This window comes from Triturus cristatus, chromosome 12 (assembly GCF_964204655.1).
Source record: "Triturus cristatus chromosome 12, aTriCri1.1, whole genome shotgun sequence".
Lineage (NCBI taxonomy): Eukaryota > Metazoa > Chordata > Amphibia > Caudata > Salamandridae > Triturus > Triturus cristatus.
This window is the reverse complement of record NC_140595.1, coordinates 472,520,013-472,540,291: the sequence shown is the minus strand read 5'-3', so window position 1 is coordinate 472,540,291 and position 20,279 is coordinate 472,520,013. Positions and strand designations below refer to the sequence as shown.

The following is a 20,279-nucleotide window of genomic DNA, read 5'->3' as shown; positions in this document are numbered from 1 at the left end:
AGACCATCGCTACACAGTACGAGGCCTTGGCCCGTAAAATCGACACGGTGGCCATTGACATTACCCTAATCCGGGCGGATCTCTCTAAGACCAACGAGAGGGTTCAATCGCTGGATGTGCGGACGTCCTCCCTCGGGACGGACGTGTCGGACCTGCAGGCCACTCTCGGCGATCTCAAGTCGGCCAATGATCTGATGGCCCGGCGGCTGGAAGACTTCGAGGGACGGGCCCGCCGCAATAACATCCGCGTCATTGGCGTTCCGGAGACCTCCGATAACCGCCCGGTTGATCTTCTGGTCGAGGAGCTCATCCTCGAACATCTTGCTCCCGCTGGCCTGAGTAAGTTTTTCGCTGTGGAGCGGGCCCATCGAGTCCCAGGTGGCCGGCCGCGACCGGGTGCCCCCCCCGAGGCCTATCGTTGCGAGACTTTTCCATTACAGAGACCGAGACGCGATTCTGCAGGCCTCACGGGTTCATGGCCCGGTCCGACATGAGAACTCGTCCATTAACTTTTTCCCGGACTTCACCCAACTTGTCCAGAAACAGCGGATGGGCTTCCAGGGGGTGAAGCGGCGTCTCAGGGACCTCGGTCTCAAGTACTCTATGCTTTATCCTGCAAGGCTCCGAGTGGAACATGAAGATCGGACTACCTTTTTTGACTCTCCTGTGACTGTGAGTGACTGGCTGGATTCGCTGCTAGACCGGGGTGACCGGACTGGGCCCTCTGCCGGTACCGAGGGTGGTGGGTCTCCTTTGGAGTGACTTATGGTCCCGGACTTTGCCAGGTTGTACTGTTCGGCTGGGTTCTACTTCTTTTGTGCATTTTGTTTCACTATGTTGTGTGTGGGGAGCGGGCGGGGACGGGTCCCTTCCCTCCTCCGGGGTCTTTTCGTAGAATGGGGTTTGTAGGGCGACAGGCACACTGCAAGTTGGGGTGGTTTTTTGGACCGCAGGGGTGCAGGGTGGGGGGTGTTGGAGTTGGGGGGGGGGTTGGTGGGTGGGTGGGGTTGTTTGCATTTGTGTTTTTTGTTTTCAAGGCGAAGTATTGGCTATGGTTCATCCTTGGGTGTTGAGCTCTTTGCTAGGGGGCCTTTGATCTACTGGATGGGATGGGGGGGGACGGGTTGAGATTGATGTCTTGGAACGTCAATGGATTGGGGGACCGTATCAAACGGGGTGTTGTGCTGCAATATCTGCGTCGTCTGACTCCTGATGTGGTGTTCTTACAGGAGACGCATCTGGTTGGCAATGTTTGTCGGGCTATGAACAGGGGGGGATATCGACTTGTGGCCCACTCTGGTTTCACCACTGGTTCGAGAGGGGTGGGCATTCTCTTGCGAGCTTCACTTCCGTTGGAGATCACCAGGGTGGTCCCAGACGATAGAGGGCGCTATGTGGCTCTGACTGGGAGGTGGGAGGGGCAGTCCCTTTCCTTGATCTCAGTCTATGTTCCCCCGGGCCTCCAGAACTCCACCTTCTCAGACTTGGGTCGTATGTTGCTTGGGCTTCCTGACAGTCTTTTGCTTATGGGTGGGGACTTTAATTCGGTTGTTTCGGGTGACCTGGACCGTCATCCGCCCAGGGCCCTCCCTGCTGCCCAGGCGTGGCTGGGCGGGCTCCTGGAGACCTTCGGTCTGGTGGACTGTTGGAGGTTAATGCATCCGACACAGTGTCAGTACACCTTTCACTCTGGGGCCCATGGGAGTCTCTCCAGACTGGACTATTGCCTTATGCCCGCGGCCCAGGCTGCTCGGATTCGAGAGGTCAAACACCTGGCCAGGGGTATTTCTGATCATTCCCCACTGTGGTTGCTTTTTGACACCGGGTCGCGGTCCGCTGGGCGGATCGCTCCTATTAACCCTTGGTACCTGCGAGACCCCAAGATCCGTGATAGCCTGATTAAGTCGATTGATCAATATTTTTCTGAGAATGAGGGGTCGGTGTTGTCCTCGGTGTCCCTGTGGGAAGCTTTCAAAGCAGTGCTCCGCGGGCATGCCCTGTCCCAGATAGTGGAGGCCAAGAGGGTCAAGAGAGAGACGGTTGTGACGCTGGAGACTGAAATATCGGGGCTGGAGGCAGCCTTGGAGGCGGGTGTCACCCCGGATGGGCTGCATGCCCTCAGCCTGAAGCAGTTTGAATATAAGTCTCTCGTCACTGATGCTGCCAAGACTATATATAGGGAGCAGCAGGGCAGGTTGTATGACGCCGGAGACAAGGCGGGTAAGCTGATTGCCTGGTTGGACAAGAAGGAGAGAGTGAATCGTGTGGTCCCGGAGCTTCGGGTGTCGGATGGAGTGTGTGTGACTGAGCCTGGTGAGATTGTTGAGTGTTTTGCTGACCACCTCCGTGCAGTGTACTCCCCGGTGTCCGATAGAGATGAGGACGACTCTCGTCTTCTGCTTCGGGATATTGCCCTGCCCGGCTTATCCGTCGATGACCGCGAGCTGATGGATGCCCCTTTGTCTGTCGAAGAGATAGCTACTGCGATTCGCTCCCTCCGCTCGGGCAAGGCTATGGGCCCCAACGGCCTGCCGATTGAACTATATAAGTTGCGCCCGGATAAAATCGCGCCTTTCCTCCGTCATATGTTTCAGGAATCGCTCGAGAGGGGTTCCCTTCCTGACGACCAGCGTCTGGCTACTATAGTAGTGATTCCCAAGGAGGGTAAGCCACGTGACCGCTGCGCCTCCTATAGGCCTATTTCCCTGCTGAATGCCGAACCCAAAATCCTTGCTAAGGTCCTCGCTAATCGCTTGCTGAGCGTTATATGTGACTTGATACATCCGGATCAATGTGGCTTCATCCCACATCGTAATACCGCTCTCAACTTACGGCGTCTGCACGGCGTCCTTGCTAGGGCTGAGTACTTGGCTGAACCGGCCATATTGGTTTCCCTAGACGCCACGATGGCCTTTGATACCATTGAATGGCCATTTCTTTGGGCCGTCTTGGCGAAGTTTGGGTTTGGGGAGGGGTTCATTGGCTGGGTGAAGCTCCTTTATGCTGGACCAATGGCTCAGGTGGTTGTCAATGGGCGGGTTTCTCGGCCTTTCGCTCTCGGGAGGGGAACTAGGCAGGGGTGCCCGTTGTCCCCGCTGCTCTTTGCTCTCGCCCTGGAGCCGCTCGCTGCCTGGCTCCTTTGGGAGCCCTCGATTAGAGGGCTCCGTGGGCCCCGGGCTTCGAGGATCGGGTTTCATTGTACGCGGATGATATTCTCTTGTATCTCACCTCACCGCGGAAGTCGCTCAATGTTCTCTTTGATGTCCTTACTTCCTTCGGGAAAAACTCGGGTCTGATAATCAACTGGTCCAAATCTTGTGTGTATCCTATCTCTGGTGGTTTTCCTCTCTTGCCGCCTCGGCTTCCGCTCCAAATATCTCAGTCCGGCTTTAAATACCTGGGGGTGTACGTTTCGTTGGATCCGGCGGTCCGCTATGAGCAGAATCTCCTGTCTCCACTCCGGCGTTTGAGGGCAGATACGGCTCGGTGGTGTAAGCTGCCCTTGTCTCCGCTTGGTCGCGCGGCGCTGTTTAAAATGATGTCCCTTCCCAGATTCCTTTATGCACTCCAGAACTTCTTCGATGTCATTCCTGCGGCCTACTTTAGGGAGGTGGAGAGTTTGCAGAGGAGACTGGTTTGGGACGGGCGATCGCGTATCGCGTTGGCCAAGCTGACTCTTTCCTGGTATGACGGGGGCATCGCGCTTCCTGATATTAGACGGTACTATTGGGCCTCCCAGCTGTCTGCCATTAATCATGCTACGTACGCTCCTGGTTCGAACCCGGCATATGAGATGGATAAATTCCTGCTCCCCGGCGGTAACTATAACAGAGCGCATTACTCGCGGTCTGCTGGTAGGGCCCTTACGGGCCCTACCAGGATTGCGGTCCGTGTATGGAAGGCGGCTAACGTTGCGATGGGCTGGAGTGAGCGTTTAACGTGCGCCACTCCTCTATTCGACTCAGACTGCTTGGGAAACCTCTGGACAACGAAAGGCTTCGAGCGCTGGGATACGATCGGCATCAGCAGAGTGGGGGACCTGTGGGTTAAAGGTGCGGTTAAATCCTTCGCGGCGCTTCAGCGCGAGTATGAGCTTAGTGACAGAGAGTTCTTCCGTTATGCACAGGTTCGGCACGCCCTGCTTTCGGTCTTTGGGGAGGGGACCACGGTCCCTTCTTCTTCGCCTCTCGAGGACCGCATACTCGACGATCACGTCCCCGACAGTACTATTGCCCTGATTTACAAAAAACTGATAAACAATCGGGCTGACCTCTTGGTGCGTCTTCGGGAGGCATGGACGGGAGATGGGGTGGAGCTGGACGATGAGGACTGGCAGACTGCACTGTCATCCCCTAAGGAGGTGGCCATCCCGGCCCGTCTCCGCCTGGTCCAGCTTAAGATTCTCCATCGTGTATATGTGACGGGCCCCCGCCTGGTCTCGATGGGGTTTTCAGACGACGGACTCTGTAAGCGTGGCTGCGGGCTCAGTGCTACTTTTCTCCATATCCTATGGGAATGCCGCGAGGTGGCGGAATACTGGCGCCGGGTGCATGATATTATGAGACGAGTCACCGGGGTCGCTCTGCTGCCGGAGGTGCGTCGTTGTGTGCTGAATGTATGGGAGCCCAATGACTGCAATGAGGCTCAGGCTCGGTGGGCGGCCTTGGGGAACATGATTGCAAAGACAGATATTGCGCAGCTTTGGGGTTCCCAGCGGCCTCCCACCGTGTCCGTCTGGAAGGAAAACATGGACTGGTGCATGTTCAGGGAGAAAACGGTGTATGTGGCCCGTGGTAAACCGGGGGCTTGGGGTAAAATTTGGGGGCAGTGGAACGCGTATCGTGGGTCTATCTGTGCTCCCCCTTTGGTAGATACGTCCGGGGTTGCCTCGTCCCCCTGATCCTTGAGGGTTCCTTGTGCATCTCGTACTTCGGAGTACAGATTTGGTTCTCTCGTTGCCCCCCCCTCCCTCTCAGGTCTTCTTTTATTGACCGCCCTCGGGTGGTTGGGTGTTGACTACCCCGGCTGGTGTTCGCCGCCCTTCCTAAGTCGTTTCACCTTGTTTGTTGTATTTTTGTATTTTTCTTTTTTGTTGTTATTTATACTAAAAGTGTGTATTCTGATTTCCTTTATGTGCAGTCTGATTTACTGTGATAGTGCGGAGCCCCTGTGGGCTAGCCATTGTTTTCTGATCTGCTGGAACACTTTGACTGCTAGCGGCCGGCCCTGGTGGTTGTAGGCCCGTGTTTGTAACCCTTTTATGCACAATAAAACCTTTTAAAAAAAAAAAAAAAGTATTCAAGATGGTTTGTAGACCGTTGGCTGTTCTCGCTATCAGCACCGTGTCATCCGCTTATAATAGTACTGGTAGGGAACAAATACAAGTAATGCCTGTTACAGTCCATAAACGTACAGAGAGAATAAAAAAATGGGCAAGGATACATCCTTGCCGAACCCCACGGCCAGTTTTAAAGCGATCAGTACATAAAGAATTGTTGGAATATCTAACTCTAGCAGATGTCTCAGCAGAGCAGGAAGCTCATGAAGAAACAGTAACTATGTTAGGGTCCTCGTCGCTTGTTCCCTTTGGAACAGTCACTCTGAGTTGCTAAGCAGAACCAAAGAGGACACGCTGCCACATCGTTTAGGCTCCAAGTGGAGAGCGCACCCTTTACTTTTATTTCCTCCTCATTAGTAATGCACTCACTGCCTGCCTTTTTTTAAAATTTCATATTTTATTACAGAATGACCATAAAAGTTTAGTACAGAAGATGTGCCAACACGGTTAAAGGACTTTAATTAATGCCTGGTAGTAATAGGACCAGTGTATCATAGATCATTCACCCCAAACTTTGATGTCCTTAATAGCTAATATAGTGTAATGCATAATGTGCTGCATGGCTAAACACTTACAAGGTCCCAAAGGCGAGACCTATTGGCTATGCCAATGCTTGTTTAAAGATAGGGACTATGACTGATGATGACCAGGAGGGTAGTGGGCCTGTTAGCACTGCTGCGTTAAAGACCAAGGTTAACAGTGGACCCCAGAAATCTATGTAACTGATCTTTCCGGTCCCGGGGCTTTTTTCTTCTTCAAGTATGGCCCTTTATACCCTTAGTTATCTCATCCAATGGGAAAACCAAGCTAGATTTCATTGACACCAAAGCCCCCTCCTTAGTCAAGGCTGACACATATTTGTGATTATAAATCCCCTTAAAGTGGTCACCCAATCCCTAGCAGTAATATGATTGCACAAGGTAGGCACATTCTCATGGCCAAAAGAGGGCTGATATGTGCCAAAAAGTCGAACTGTTTCTTGCTGTACTCGCTTGGACCAGTTCATCCCAAGCCATATCCCTCAAAGTTCCTTTTCTTTTCTTCAGCTCCTCCTTATAAGTGCATCTGCAAGTCGCTATCTGGAGTACGTCTCTAGGAATTGTTTTGAGTGCATTTGTTAACTTGCACAGGGCCTCAGAACAGCCAATATCAAACCACTTGAGAGCGGAGAAGCAAGTAATCACTTAGCGACTTAACCAAGGCCCTAAAAGTTAATTTTAGAAATGTAGAAAAAAATCAACTAATTGAAAAAATGCAATTTAACTAAAGGCAATTTGTGGATTTACTCAAGTCACTTATTGACCAAGTAGTATCAGCAACCGCTGATCCACCAATACAAGAAGCTGACTCTCTATATAGTAACACTAAAAAGAAGTACCCTGTGTAGAGAGTCCAGTGGGTCCCCAATTGGTACACCTAGGCTAAAGTAGATAACACCAATGCTCTTTTTTGTGGTAGTGTGGGCGAGCAGTTAGACTTATCAGAGGGTAGTGCTAAGCATCTCACTTACAGAGGAAATAAATGAGCCACACACTCGAAGAATAAATTGGAGACCAAATTAAAAATATAACACTTCTTTTTATATATGTTGTAAAACCAAGAACTTAATTCAAAAGTAAGTACTGTTTTTGTTAGCAATTTTTATCTGAAAGAGACATTTTGCGGCAGATTCCCTACTTTAGAATATTCAAGGCGTCAGGCTGGATCTGGAAGACTTGTTCGAGCAATACCCTTGCTTGCTGGTATGTGGCGTTGGTCGGCTCCTCATGACGTTGTCTGCGTCATCCATGCCTGAAGTGACGTCTGTCTCACCTATATAGGTGCCACTTCAGCATGCTGACGTCAATTCTTTCTTTCCGTGTCAGCTACCGCAGATCCATGAAGAGAGCTACCGTTTGACAGGCTATTTTTAACATTTTGTCAAACATTTTGGTGTGTAGGTTTTTCCTCGATGTCGAAGAAGACTTCTGGATTCAAACCAAGCGGTGCCTGCCATCACGCCATGTCATTGAAGGATCCAATCTTCGTTTCTGGTTCCTGGAGAGTGACCAGAACTCAAAGTCGTGATCCGACTGCCCAGCCATGGCTTCTTAGGCTTTGAGGGAGCAGTCCCTAAAGCTGCTTGCGGCCCAATGGTCGTCTCCATGCCATTCGCCCCATAGGTATAGTTCCTGGTCCCGGTTGAGGGGAAGGTCCCGGTGCTGCTCCAGAAGCCTTAAGTCCTCGTGTTTAGGGCTATACCTCTGTGTCATTGGAGCTAGCGCAGGGGTACCCTCTGACTAAAACTAGATTCAGCTGCCTACAACACTTTCTTCCTCACACATCATAAAATGCCCTCCGAAGTTGCAGCAAGGAAACGTGCACTGCCACAATAAAGAAGCATTGGCAAAGCTAGTAGGTCTGGCTTGATTGCACCATCACATGTAAACATAGGCACCCACAATTGCGGTTTACATGCCTTTAATTCACAAATGATTTTTATCACATTAAAGTGTGTAATTAGAGGTTCAGTATCTCTGCAAACTGCATCCGTAAGAGCTAGTGTCTTTCAGTAAGAACTGTTTATATATTTGACTATAAAAGGAAAATAAATTTGTTATAAAACACCTACTGTATCAGCTTTGCCATTGCTGGAGGAAAAGAAGCAACAGTGCTTGCTTTAGGGCAGTGCGACCGGCCGTCATACTGAGAGCTGAGGGAGCACTGGATTCTGAGCTATCTTATGTGTTAATAAAATTGTAAAGATAACTCCGGTGATTAATGTACCTGCTAGAGAAATCCCAGCTTTGTTTAATAGCAGCTTTGATTTATAAAATAGTGCAGAGGGTTGATGTGCCTGCTGCCAAGCACATGTAACATGCAGATCATGGCATTGTACTTTATGAAGATAGCTCAGTGAGTCACTGATTTTGTCAGAGATACTTTTGTTACTTGCAGTTTGTTAAGTTACAGTTCTTCTAATATAGCACAGTGAGCTACGAACTGGTGTCAAGATATTGCATGAGACTTAAACAATGTGGACGGACCCACTATGTGTATGTAATTAGATCATTGTGAGTAGTAAGGAACTGGACCAATTAGGTGTTCTTAAAAGACCCCTCACACACCAACCTGGATATTGCATGCCAACTGCATGCCATTGTTTTAGTTTTTTTCCCAGTCGTTCGTTATCTCAAAGTTCCTAAAAAGGGTTTGTGTGGGTAGAAATAAATTATTTTTAGTAAAGCCAATGCCAACCTCTGTTACGTTTGAAATCCTGAGTTTATGCTTCTGCAGACCAGGCACTCTTATAGTATACTGCCTACCTTTATGGACGACATGTGACTCCTACACCTTGTAGTTCTCATTGTCTTACGTAACATTTCATATACCTTGATTTTCACACTTGAATGATTCATTGTCTCTGTATAATGTGTGTGATGTATAGTGCTCTGACACCCTACATTGAGTAGTACTATAAAAGAGATTGAATACATGTGAAAGAGGGGCTATGGAGAAATAAGGGGCACCTTTGGAGGGTGGCAGTGAGAGAATCAGTGAAGAAGAGGTTATTGTTGTGCACCAACGATGATTACTCTTATCAGACGCCACTAGCACTAAAGCCGTCCCTGAGTAGCAAATAGGTACTGATTTAGAATACATATGAGAGTTAAAGACCTTAATGTGACAGTGTTATGACTGAGTGTAGTTTTCGGATGTTCAATAAGTCCCTAATCCATTCCAATTGTAAGACTTCCTGGAAGACGCAATGATGCACCCAATGGCATGAGATGAGAAAGTAATACTTCTCTGGGTGGAGTCAAAGCCAAATCTTTGTATATCTTTAAGAAGTGTTAATTTCTTTGCAGACAGCTGTCTAAATAAACCTAGTAGAACAGGAGAAGCAGTGTACTGTTTTTCAGGTTTCACAGCTCATTTAAACCAGCTTTAGTTAGTAATAAAACTTTATCTGTAAACTCTTCTTTACAGTGCCAGTTTATTCCTTTTTCTGATAAATTATTCATAACTTGTTTTTATATTGTGCTTCTGGGTACAATCTTGCAGGTTTGTGGCACTGTAAATAATTCATGTAGCTAAAACCTAGTAATACATATTTAGCAGCCTTTGCAAAAGGAATCCTGAGTGGGGCCACCATGAGTCAAATCTGTGACCTAAAGGCTGCAAGCAGATTTCAGCAACAGATTAATTTACTTACTTGATTGCCTTGTCATTTATTTCTGTCCTGTATAGCAACATACTAAATTTAGCCAAGACTGCAAAAGCTGTGGAGGAATCAAACCACAGCTTTGTCTTAGCTCGCGGATTTAAAATAGGAAGAACACTAGGGACAACCTTAGAAAATGTAAATGTGCAATTTAACAAACCTACAAGGAGCCATACAATCAAGAATACAAGATGCCATATGAGGATGATATCCTGCTCTAGATGGAGGATTTGGAGGTGACAATTGAGCGTATGCTACAAATATTGAAAATGTTTCAGAAAATATTCTGGGTACATTATTAATTGGGGTAGATCGGTATCATACCTATTGTCGAGATGGCTGTCCAATGAGACACCCAGGGCCGGTTCACCTTAGCAACGGAGAGATTTACATACTTAGTACTCCATGTAACCAAGAACCGAGAAGAATTTATATCACAAAATGTTCTTAGAATATTAACCACATTTAAAGAGAATGTGAAACACTGGCGTCTCCTACTGCTGTCACTCCTGGGTTGTGCGACTATGTTCAAGATGCTTGTTTTATCAAAATTCATGCATGTCCTTCCAAACATGCCATGTTGGGTACCCAACAGTGTTTTCAAGAATATAGAGGCAGTACATACCTAGGTGTGTACGTCACGCATGATAGGAAGAAGTTTTTTGGGAAAAATCTCGAGCCCCAGTTGGCTCGTCTGAGTGCAGACGTAACTCATTGGTGTACTCTTCCGTTATCTCTTATGAGTAGAGTGGCTCTGTTCAAGATGCTTACTCTGCCGAGACTGCTCTACGTTCTGCAGAACACTCCATATCTGGTCCCTGCAATCGTACTTGAACAGATCTCGCAGGCGGTGCGGACCCTGCTTTGGAACTGGGGGTTCTCCTAGGATAGCGCTACATAAGCTACATAGGGGGGTGTTCGATGGAGGGCTGGCGATTCCGGATGTTGAACTATATCACTGGGCCTCACAACTGCAGGTGATAAATCACTGGGTGTACACGGATAGGGACGAGCCTGCCTATAGGGTGGATAGAATGGCTATGCCGAGGGGCGATTGTGAACATCTTCTCTATGCCCGCAGTCCGCAGAAGGCATGGCCTGAGCACACTAAGGTAGTATTGCAATGCTGGAAGGAGGCTAATAGGCTTCTGGGCTGGGCTGGCAAATTGACCAGGAGAACACCTCTGTGGCAGGGTGAGCAACTGCGCGAGGTCAGGGCTCTGTCGGGGTTCAAGGGGTGGCAACTGATAGGCATAGAGTACCTTGGGGATGTATGGAAAGGGGACTCCCCCCGCACCTTTGAATACCTCCAAAAGGAGTATGACTTACACCACTCACAGAGATATCAGCACGTACGACTCTTGCACACCCTATGATCCCACATACCTAGTGGCATACTCGTCCCGGAATACTCCCCGATGGAAGATAGGTTATTACTTGACCCCATTGTGGAGAAACCCACATCAACAATATACTGCAAATTGATAAACAATATACCTGACTCCTTGGTCAACCTCAGAGCAGCGTGGTCCCTGGATCTTGGGTGTCTTGACGATGAAGACTGGCAGGACGCGCTACAGGGTCCTAGAGAAATTGCAATCCGCTCCAGGTTCAGGTTAGTGCAGCTTAAAATCCTTCACCGCACCTACTACCCCCCGCACACACCTCTATGCATGGGGAAGGTGCCAGTCGGCGTCCTGCGTAAGGGGCTGTCAACAGGAGGGCACCTTCTTCCATATCCTGTGGGAGTGTCCAGAGATCATTCCTTTCTGGAAGGTCACAGACATTATGTCCAAGGTAGTGGGGGTGACGGTCCCGATGGAGCCGAAGTGGCTTTTATTGATGATTAGGTGGGACACTGACTGGTCGAGATATGTGGGTATATGGTTGGCCCTAGCCACGTGAGTAGCGAAACGGAACATTGCCAGGGGGTGCAGGCGCCCCCGCACTGGGAGGAATGGCAGCGGGATCTTGACTGGTGCCAGAGAGCTGAAGAAACTGTCTACCAAAGTAGGGGGTGCGCTAAGAAATGGAAGAAAGTGTGGGCACCCTGGCGCAAATACAAGAGAACGGGCGCACTCTTGAAGGGATTGTAATACTGCAAAGGATGGATTGTCCCTGTGGTTCTCTGATCTGTACTTTTTTTGCTTACAGTGGTATTGGTTCCCAATGTGAGATATTGACACTGTTTTGTATTGTTTGGTCTCATGAGCATCATTAATAAAAAGATTTAAAGAAAAAAAAATATATAGAGGCAGAGCTGCAATAGTTCGTTTGGGAAGGACATCCACCATGAAAAGCACTTACAAAATTGATCAGGGGGTGTACGATGGGGCTATTGATCTGCCTGACATACAGAAATATTATTGGGCTTCCCTGGAGGTAACCATAAATGAGTGGGCCTTCTGGCCGATAGATGATCCCTCGTTAACGTTAGACAAATGCAATTGAGCCAAAAGGTTATATGGCGGCCTCTTTACTCGAACAGTCATTGCCATTGGCTCTGAGGGCCTGGGATGCAACTACCAGAAGTCTCAAGTAGGAAAGGAGTCCTACAAAAGAAACTCTCCTGCGGGAATGTGACTTTTCTAAGGCAGCGGGGGCGCTGCAGGGGTTCCAGAAATGGGATGTGATGTGATTAGCATTAGCAGACAGGGAGACTTCTGGGGCGGGGAGATAGTCACTCTAGAGGAACTCACTTAAGACTATCAATTAACAGGCTCTGAAGCATACAAATATATCCAGCTTAGAGATGCCCTAGTGACCCATTTGTCCAGAGGTACTGAAATAACAGACTCCTCTCCATTAGAAATAGAGTTCTGAAGGAACCACTTCATAAAAAAGCTGTTACACTCTCATAAAATAAATAATAAACAACATACAAGATCCATTAGCTAAAACAAAGCTAATCTAGGAACCGGCATAGGACTATTTGTGGAGGGTGAATGGAAAGAAGCGCTCTGTGCTTCCAGGGAAGGTTCAGTCAGAATTGGAATCAGAATCTTGTTATTGAAGATCTTCCACAGAACTTACCTCTCTTGGGAGCGACTGGCTCATATAAGGGGACAAGAACTGGGAGAATGTTCTCAGAGGTGTGAAGAAACAGGCGGTTTTATACATGCCGTCTGGGAGTGTGCAGGAGTGGTGCCTTTCTGGGAGGCAGTAGGAAATGTATGTCTGACCTAAATGGTCTTGCGGTGACCCTCAATTCTAAACTATACATATTGTACATATGGGAAGATGTGACACTGCTGAAGCACCTGAAGATATTTGTCCATTTGAGACTTTTGGTGGCAAGAAAAATGTGGCGAGACAGTAGGGAGCACAGAATCACCATACTTTGAAATGTGGAAGAAAGATATTGACTGATGCATGTTAGCTGCAATATATATATACAAGAGGAGAAGGTGCCCAAGAAAGTGGGAAAAGATATAGGCCCGGAGGAAATCTTAAAGATGAATTGTGTAGAGGTATCAGCAGAGTGGTGGACAATGGATGCGAAACTGTGTTTTATACAGGGGGTATGTTAAATTGAGCTTCATTACTAAGGGGTCAATTGATGTCCCTAAACTATGTAACTCATAAATGGGGTAAGACACTTTCTGTGCCTAGGTTGGTATATGCTTCACTTCTGAGTGTTCAAAAAACAATAAAGATGTTTAAAAAAAAAAAAAAAGGAAGACTGCAAGATTCGGGGCTTCATTGCATCACATAGCAGATTCAGTGATCCTACTTTCTGGGGCTATGGATAGTGTAGCTTCGAGCAGCCCTGGCTCCAAAATTCGCCATCTGGGAGGGCCATGAAAAACGTGGGTGGGTTTGTCCTGCATCTGTCACGTGGCTGTGTCTGGGCTTCCTGGATGGTCTTGTAGGAGATGAGCTGCATATTCTACATATTGCTGGGGTCATGCACACTCGTTTCAAATCTGTATTTCTGAGGGTTTTACCTATGTGCCTTGTAGGAGAGTAGGATCTGCTTCTTATGGTTACCCCCACTTTTTGCAGATGTATCACTGTTTTTGACTTAGACTGACTGGGATCCTGCTATTCAGGACCCCAGTCTATCTACTGTCTCCTCTAAATTGATTGCATGTACTCTAGGTACACTACAGATTGGATACTTGGGTACCCTTATCAGTCCCTAGTATATGGTACACTATGTACCCAGGGCATAAACCCCAGAGGCCTCCCAGGGGTTGCAGCATGTATTATGCCACCCCCGAGAGACCATTCAAACTGACACTACAGGTCTGCTACTGCAGCCTGTGTAAGGTGGTGCATGCACCCCTTACTTAGATATAGGTTACCTATATCTGTTCTAAATCACTGCACATATAAACCTATCAGTCACCCCTATGGCAGGCCTTTTCAATCCTGAAGGCAGGGTGCTGGGTTTTATGTGAGAGGGTGCCCCTGCATGAGCAGAGCCCCTCTGCATCCTTCGGAACCTATTTTCCGGGGATGTCTGTGATGCAGCCAACCATATATATTTAAGTGCATTATAACCTCGCGGTAAATGCCAACTTTAAAACGGCTGCTTAGAAACATGACGTGTTTGGTGTCAAACACCTTGGAATCATACCTCCTCGCCTGTAACTGGAGGGGGAGGTATGATTCCACCCTTCTAGAGGGACTTATGTAAAACACCAGTACACCTGATACCAGCTTTCTCGACCTGGGCATCACAAAATGGATGCTGCCAGCCACAGACACGAGTCTGCCCTCCTGCTGCTGAGCCAAGCTCGAGCAGGGGAAGGCCTGACAATAGGTTTCCTGTCACAGGGAGGTGTGACCACCCACCTCCCAGACAGGCTTTAGTGTATTGGGGCTGGGTGGGTGCACTCTGAGAGTGCCAGAAAGTCTGCACTGGGGGCACATTTGGTTTCTCTGTGCATAGTCCAGCTCAAACCGGTTGCAGGAGCCATTTGCTCCTGCTCTGGCGTGAACCTGGACAAAGGACATGGGTGTAGCCACCCCTCTGTCCTGACCCTTCCATAGGTGGGTCCCCAGAGTTTGTCCAACCCCTTCCTTGGGTATAAAGTAGGAACCCTGACTACAGAACTTTAGATTTTACCTGGACTAAACTCTGCGAGCAAAAACAACATACTTTGACGGTCTACACTTCGCTGCAGGACAGAAGAATCTCCCTTGGAGTAAAGTAGTTACTCCCCTGCAGCAGCAGACACCTTAACGCATCTGACCGGTCTGCATCTCCCGAGCTCCTGGGGACTCCGAAGATTTCTGCAACACAGGAGGTGGGTTCCCGGGCGTCTCTAAGGTCGATCTGCTCTCTCAGCAATCCTGAGACCAGTATCCCTCGTGGGGACCGTGCAACCCGAACCCCTGTGCACCGTGTACTTTTGCAGCAGCATATGCTTTTTGGCGATCCCTGAGGCTGTGCTTTTGGCTACGTGTAGTCCTGACCCGAGCAGTATTTCCACCGAAGATTTCCGGCCAACACTTCCGTGGGCTGGTATTTCGTGATTGAGCACGAGGTCCCTTTGCGATCCCTGGTCCGTTGGCTTGTGGGTCCCTGTGAAGGTAACTTTGACTTTCCTTGGGCTTCCCTGGTTGCTCCAGACGTGCCCTGACTCTCCATTGCTTGGAGAGTCCCCAGGACCTTGCTGGTCCTCACCATAACTTGTTTCCTCTGCTTGCGTGGGTTGCCGTTGCCAAGGCTTTGTTGGTGTTCAATCTGGACACTGACCCCCCCAGTACTCAACATCCTTCGTGGGACAGCTCACCTCCGGACTTTGGTTGTCGTCGACGTCTCCTGGTCTCCGTGGCTGCAGAGTCAAGCATCCAGTCTTCTCATCTGAAGCACCCGACATCAGTGGGCATTAGTCTACTGAGCCCCTGGTCACCCTGAAGTGACCCAAACTCTGTCCCCTCTGCTTTCAGGTTCTTCTCACCTCGGAATCCGGCTTGGATTCCACCGGACACTTTTCATCTTCCCGGCAGCAGCACTTCTTCGCATAACACCATTGAAAACGACAAAGGTTTCCGACACCACTTGACCCCTGTGCACCCGACTCCTCTGGGATAGGTAACACGGGTATCTCATTACTCACAAGGGTGCTGGCCTTAGAACCTTCTATGTTCCAAAGGGTTTGCTTGAAGTCTTCTCCGAAGTGTCCTTAAACTGTAATTTTCCAACCACAACTTTACCATTGAGTTGTACGGAGCTCACGACTCTGTGTTCCCACACTGCACCCGCCCTCCGTGGTTTCCCTGTGTCACTACTTTGGGTGGTTCCTTGGGGTCCCAGTGATTCTATGTGCCCTAGGCACTGTGTCTAGTGAAGTTGTTGTTGTTATGCCATTTTTTTAGTATATGGTTCGGTGTCCCCTGGAGCACGCTGTGTATTGTGCTATTTACTATCGTTCTATTGATTCAGTATTGTGTATCTTGTGCTCTAATCTCATAAAGAGGTTAGTAGAGAGTGTTTAGTAATAAATACATATATTTTATTTAACACTTGTGTGGTTCTCCTTTCATTTGTTCATTCAGGAGGTTCTGAGCTGCTTTACATTCCTTCGAGACTTTGCCTGAAGGCTGCTCTCCACAGCTACCACTAGGATAGCTTTCTATAAAGGTTGTCTTTAACCTAGTCATCAAAAGGGTTGTTTGGACTGGTACAGGGTGCCCACTTTAATTAGTGGACAGCATATACCAGGCCAACTTCTCACCCTCCTTTCTCTTTGCCTTACCATCCTCTCTCTTCTTCACTGTGCTCTCCTGGCCACCTCACCCTCTGCTTCCATCCACCTCACCATCTTCTCTCTCAGCCTCACCCTCTCCTTTCTATGCCGCCTCCTCCTCTCTCTGCATCCCATTCTCCTCTTTCTTCGAACTCAAAGTTATTATCATTTTATCACCTAAGAATCTAGTTGTTCAAATGTTAGCTGGGAAATGTGCAAATGCATCTGACTTTAACTGCTTCTTCGGGAGCAAACTCAAGGGATGCCAAAGCAACCATTACTAAGAGATTCATGACTTACTTCATTCCAGGGCCTCAGGGATGACTTCACAGTCCTAGGAAACCAGCTAAAAAAGAACATTTGAGAGGAGAAGAAATGCCTCTCTGACCTATGGAAGAGGTATCGCACTCTGGAGGTGTGACGATTGATGGGAGAGAGGAAAAACAGGGATACATTAAGTAGGAGATAATCAACCTGCAGGAACAGAAATTAATCCTCCACAGCCAGATGGGCTACTGGAGAATCGCTCTTGATGGAACAGTGTTTAGATTAGGGCTGGGCAGACTTTGCGTAGCGCCACTACGCAGAATTTTGAAAACAATTGTGTAAACGAGCGCACAACCTGAGGGACCGTGTGCCTGGGACAGGGGTCCCTCGTGCTTGGGCAGGCTCCCCGATCTCCCCGGCCTGGCTTCATTGAGAAGCAGGGACCGGCCCCGGGCATCCTGAGTTTCGGTCAGGGCAGGGGAGCCCACGTCCTGCCAAGTGTCCATCTGCCCGGGACAAGGGTCCCTGGTGCAGAGCCCTGGAGCCCTTCAAGGGCAGGCGGGAGCCCTACCGCTATGGCTCGGTGCGGGCAGATGGGAGTCCTTTCGGTCCCGGCCATCTGGTCGCACCTTTCCCTCGGCCATCTGGTCTCACGCAATGCTTTCCAATGGCGCGACCAGATGGCCGGGTGCCCTGGAAGTCCCGATGGGGGCTCATTCGCCTCCCCGATCCCAGCCAGGGCTCCTGCGGGCCTCCCCATGCCTGAGACCCAGCGTGGGGGCTCCGAGCCGCCCCCCCCCCCCGAGCTCTGCAGCCCCAGAGCCCTGCAAGGGCAGGCGGGAGCCCTCCCGCGAAGGCTCGGGCGGGCTGATTGGCGTCCTTTCGGTCCCGGCCATCTGGTCGTACCTCTCCCCTCGGCCATCTGGTCGTGCGCAATGCTTTCCAATGGGGTGACCAGATGGCCAGGTTGCCCTGGAAGTCACGATGGGGGCTCATTCGCCTCCCGGATCCCAGCCAGGGCTCCAGGAGGTCGGGTACATTCGCACCCCTCTGTCACCTCGTGTGCACGGATTACAAGAAAGGGGGGTCATTTTCCTCCGGATTACTAGGGAGAGGGTCAGTCAGACCTCCGTGACCTTCCGAAACAGGGGAAGGCAGAACCCGGGCCCACCAGGGGCCTGGGTACGCACCTGCCTCTCAGCCCCTTCCTGATGGTCCTTTCTCTCCAAGTTTCCTGGGTCAGATCTCCGTGAGGTCCGGCGATCCAGAGACAGGGGAAGGCAGCACCCGGGCCATGCCAATGCGGGGCCCCCAGGGGCCCGGGTACGCACACCTGCCTCTCAGTCCCCTTCCTGATGGTCCTTTTGCTCAGAGTTTGCTGAGTCAGACCTCCATGAGGTCCGGCGATCCCGAGACGGGGGAAGGCAGCACCCGGGCCCGCCTGCCGGGGTCCCCAGGGGCCCGGGTACGCACCTGCCTCTCAGCCCCTTCCCGATGGTCCTTTTTCTCCGGGTTTGCTCAGTTAGACCTCCGTGAGGTCTGGCGATGCTGAGACGGGGGAAGGCAGCACCCGGGCCCACCTGCTAGCGCCCCTAGGGGCCCGGGTACACACCTGCCTCTCCGCCCCTTCCCGATGGTCCTTTTTCTCAGAGTTTGCTCAGTTAGACCTCCGGTTTGGCAATGCTGAGACGGGGAAGGCAGCACCTAGGCCCGCCCACCGGGGCCCCCATACGCAGCTGCCTCTCAGGCCCTGTAATTGGAATGAGTACACTTTAAATCCTTTAACGAGGATCCATTGTAGGGCAAGGCTGGTGCCAGCAGCCGCGGTAATTCCAGCTCCAATAGCGTATATTAAAGTTGCTGCAGTTAAAAAGCTCGTAGTTGGATCTACCGCCTGTCCCAGCCCTTGCCTCTCGGCGCCCCCTTGATGCTCTTGACTTAGTGTCCTGGGGGTCTGAAGCATTTACTTTGAAAAAAGAGTGTTCAAAGCAGGCCGGTCGCCTGAATACTTCAGCTAGGATTAATGGAATAGGACTCCGGTTCTATTTTGGTGGTTTTCGGAACTGGGGCCATGATTAAGAGGGACGGCCGGGGGCATTCGTATTGTGCCGCTAGAGGAGAAATTCTTGACCCGCCGAGCAGCTTTCGGGAAACCAAAGTCTTTGGGTTCCGGGGGGAGTATGGTTGCAAAGCTGAAACTTAAAGGAATTGACGGAAGGGCACCACCAGGAGTGGAGCCTGCGGCTTAATTTGACTCAACACGGAAAACCTCACCCGGCCCGGACACGGAAAGGATTGACAGATTGATAGCTCTTTCTCGACTCTGTGGGTGTTGGTGCATGGCCGTTCTTAGTTGGTGGAGCGATTTGTCTGGTTAATTCCGAATAACGAACGAGACTCCTCCATGCTAACTAGTTACGCGACCCCCAGCGGTCGGCGTCCAACTTCTTAGAGGGACAAGTGGTGTTCAGCCACACGAGATCGAGCAATAACAGGTCTGTGATGCCCTTAGATGTCCGGGGCTGCACGCGCGCTACACTGAACGGATCAGCGTGTGTCTACCCTTCGCCGACAGGTGCGGGCAACCCGCTGAACCCCGTTCGTGATAGGGGTTGGGGGTTGCAATTATTTGTTTGTAATCACAAGGAGAGTGAAGAACTAGAGTAGCTAGTTGGCTTCCCCGAGGGATATGTAATGATCAAAAGGAGCTAGCTACTTTGATTATGTACATGTTATATGTGTCTGTTTGGGAAAACCGATTGGTTTTTATGAAGGCCCTCACCCACCAACCTAGTTGGTGGCATGCTTCATCATCGGGCCCCACCCAAGGCACCGAGTATGCCTCAGGTTTGCTTCGACGCCTGATTACAGCGGAGCAGGTTGTGTTAAGTGAGTGTGCAGTGAAGGTGTTTTGAGTGGGGTTTTAAAATGCTGTCCTAGAGGTCCCAAATGATTACTTTATTGGTGGGCCCTGGGCAGGGTTAAAAACAAGGCTTTGGGACGTGGTTGGAGAGACTTATGGTCTCCCACGTCCAGTGTGGTCAACTAGTTTCAGCCAGGCCTTTTTTGTTAAACTGGCTTTCTTCAGGACCTATGTGTGAGGGGGTGGATCAAGGGACTCCCGTGTTGTCAGTGCCTTTATGTGAAGCACACGCTAAGGTGCTCTAATTGTAAGAGGGGGTTTTCCTCTCAGTTTGTACCTGAAAAGAGAAAAGGACGGGACAAACACATAGACATATAAACACGTTGATTTAGAGGAACACAATGAGTGGTGGCAAGGCCTGGTGCCTAATATGTGAGCGAGTCAATCGACAGTGAATTACGGAAGTGTCGGTTTATGTGGCATAGGCCGGATAGTAATACTATGCGTTAGAAGTGCTAGTACCTGTAGGCGAGGAAAGCAAAATGCTGTGGTGGCTAAGGAAGGCACACTGATAACCTCCACATATTACAAGCCCACGTCAAGAAACTCTTTGCTCCAATTTGAGAGCTTTCACCCACGACCCCTCGGACAGTTCTTGCGCAAAAGACGCAACTGCAGTTCCCCTGCTGACTATCCTAAGCAATCGGCTGACCTGGTTTCAAAACTGTAGGAACGAGGATACCCTAAAAAAATAGAGACCACTAGGAAGCGCGCTAGGAACCGGAACCGAGACGCACTCTTGGAAGAAACCAAACGACCAGAGACAACACCTCTAACTTGTGTCACAACATATAATGGTATATCCAACCATGTGGCCAAAATAATCCGCAAAAATTGGAGAATCCT

The 20,279-nt window shown here is 49.8% G+C and overlaps 1 protein-coding gene and 1 pseudogene across 1 annotated transcript in view; both read left to right on the top strand.

The window, feature by feature from the left end:
- CEP89 (centrosomal protein 89) overlaps positions 1-20,279 on the top strand; it is a 1,352,699-nt gene that overhangs the window by 1,165,941 nt on the left and 166,479 nt on the right. The window lies entirely within an intron of this gene.
- Positions 18,140-19,214, top strand: LOC146776123 (18S ribosomal RNA; annotated as a pseudogene).